At 40.5% G+C, this 2,867-nt stretch overlaps 1 long non-coding RNA gene across 1 annotated transcript; it reads left to right on the plus strand.

The window, feature by feature from the left end:
* LOC127346028 (uncharacterized) lies at positions 1-2,649 on the plus strand. The gene is made up of 3 exons (XR_007879231.1): positions 1-532; positions 1,855-1,916; positions 2,352-2,649. It is a non-coding gene; the product is annotated as an uncharacterized lncRNA (long non-coding RNA).
* Positions 2,650-2,867: the final 218 nt, after the last annotated feature.

Raw genomic sequence — 2,867 nt, forward strand, 5'->3', positions numbered from 1 at the left:
CTTTTGTGGTACCCCCAATTGAATGACAGCCATTTATTTCCATCCATCCAATGGATCAAAAAGTTTAATACCACGGTCTAAAACTTGACCGGTATGTTACATACCACAGGAAATTTTCGCACCCCACACGAAAATATCGTAGACGGGCTCAGGCCAATAGACTGGTCCAGGCCCAACAAGTTGTTCTAGCGTTCTAGTCCTGCGATAATCCCGTCCGTATCACTCGAAGGAATGGCCGCCGCCAAGTCCATCCCCTACCTAGGTCGTCGACCTGCCGCCCATCTCCGTCGACGGCGGCGACGAAAGTGGAGGAGGTTTCTTCTCCGGTAGCTGCCCCACCGCACCTCTGTTGATCCGTCGCATCACGTCCCCGTCCGCGTCCGGCATCGCTCTCCTGCAGCCGGAAAGGATCTCGCGGCCGCCGGCAAGGAGCTCTTCACCGCCGGATCCTCGTCTCGTCCCTGAACTCATCCCTCAGTGCCTGGGAAAGCTACCGGTGGCTGCGGCGGAGGAGGAGATTGCGCTCATACAGGTTCGTGCCCTTCATGCCCTACTGCTTCTTGCATGCACTCTGGCCGGAGGCCGTGCTGTGGTCGAAGGCTCAAACTCTGGTAGAAGAACAGCGCAATCTAGGTCTAGACATGTGTATCAGCTACTGTTCTGACCTGGAAATTGTAGCTGCCAACCAGATTATTGGTCTGACTCCTAGCTAAATTGCCGTATTGTGAGAAAGAATGAGATATAGAATTAGAAAATGCTATGATGAATTACTGGACTGAAACAAACGTAATGCATTGTAAAAGTAGTGAGTGTATTTGACAACAGCTAACAACGTAATTGATACTTTCTGCCTGAAATTATGCCTGAACAATGAGTTAGAGAGTTAGATACTCTAGTGTTGGGTATTGTGTATGATTGAGTTAGATACTTGTAATTTTGACTTTTCCATGTGCGTGAACTCATTAATTGGAAAAATGCCTTCCGCTAGCGAAATAAATAGAACACGTACTATCGTATGCCATACCCGCATAGGTTCTCTGTTTAGGAACTTCCATGGCTTGTTTATAACCTAGTGAAATACTGTTTGAAAAATTGTGATCAGTCTCTTGCATATATTCTCCATATATTGTCATCTTGCTAAATTCAATGAAACCTTAAAAGGTGGAGAGTTCTCCTAAAGAAGACAAAGTATTTTCTGCAATAGGCATGTACATGCATATTATCAGCAATGCCTAATCTAGTTTGAAAGAAAGTTCTCGTTTTGGCCATGAAGTGTTCTTATTTCGGTCATCAGAGAAAATAAATAATGCTCTTGTTGGTTTGGTGTTAGGTAAAATTTATTTTAACTAGTTTGCATATTTCGAGATAAAATGAACTTGTTCTGTAAAGCAGGCATGAACTCTTCATGCCCTTGTACTTGTTCTTTTAGAATGCATGCACATGCAGTCAACCCCCTTAAAACTCTTGACATAGATATAATCAAACTTATTTAGATTTTAAAAGGCTTTTCTATTAAGAAAAGCAATGGTCTAAGTAGTTTATTGGGGATTGCATTGATGAGAAAGGACAAGTAAAAAAAGAATGAGCGTAGTAGCCCGGTACTAGTTAGTTGCTTATCTGTTCAATCCAGTTGTAGTTGCTCCAAAATCTACAATCATGGTGTTTTATCGCTGCCTTATAGCGTGTCGTGTCTGAACAAGTAAAAGAGTTCTAATGCAGACACTAACTCACTGTCACTGTTCTTGTGGCTATTTAATTGTCATAACTACGCTATCAAGAAAACCCTGAATTTCGGGTGCATTTTCCCTCTCCGTGCTTATCAAATAACTATTCCTTGTTTTGTTGTAATTGGAGGATGTTCACCGAGTCTTTCCTAAGGCTCAGGGTCATGAAAGGTTCAGACTCAGTTGGACTTGGTATGTTCAGAACTGTTGGTTCAGTATCCATTGTTGTCTTTTACTGAGCACATGTTGTTCATATGTAGATAGTTGTTTTATTTAAGCATTATTTACATCATGATACTGCCTTATTGTTCAAGCTGTTTCTCAGCTTGTTTCATTATCTGAAATACGCATTTGCAGGAAAATAGTGTATTCTACAAAGGACTCATTGAAAGCATGTTTACTTGTAACTTAAATATGTTTAAGTGCAACAGCTTTAAATTGAAATGCTAGTTTGATTATGTTTCTTTTTATTAGCCCATTATCCATTTTAACTCAATTGAGTAAATGGGCCTTGCGAGTTTTGAAAGTGTTTGGATATAATCCCCATTTCTGATCTAGAGAGAACCAAAATTGCTTTTATAATTCTATTCAAACATCGTCTTTTGATAGTTGTTTTTGGAAGAGCAGGTTCTGGACTCAAAGAAGATTATACAACAAATATGTGATGCCAAGCTTAATATGAAGCATATATAGCATTTCAGGATGCGGTGATAGAAGAGCTGGAAGCGAAAATTAAAGAAAATAATAAGAAAGATGTTGCACAAGACAAGATAAAGGAGCTCGAGGTTTTTATACATAAATGATAAGATTTTCGGTGGCGACAGTTAGTGTATTCATCGCCTTAGCTGCTGTACTAACTTACATGTATGTTAAGTTCTGATTCGTTGAGATATCATTAGTGATATTGATTATCGAATTTATAATATCTGGTGGAAAACATGCTGCGGGAGGCCCAGACATAGCCTTTCTCTTGTTCAAATTAACTGAAGTCTACAGCTACACACAACTAGCTTGTATTACTTTCGATAGATGATGCAAACACACTCGAACATGTTAAGCTAAAAACACAAACGTACACCAATTTGCGTCAGGACCGGTTAGAACAAAGTCGCTGGCAATGCAGCACCTAGCCGATCCGATTGC

Source organism: Lolium perenne, chromosome 1 (assembly GCF_019359855.2).
Source record: "Lolium perenne isolate Kyuss_39 chromosome 1, Kyuss_2.0, whole genome shotgun sequence".
Classification (NCBI taxonomy): Eukaryota; Viridiplantae; Streptophyta; class Magnoliopsida; order Poales; family Poaceae; genus Lolium; species Lolium perenne.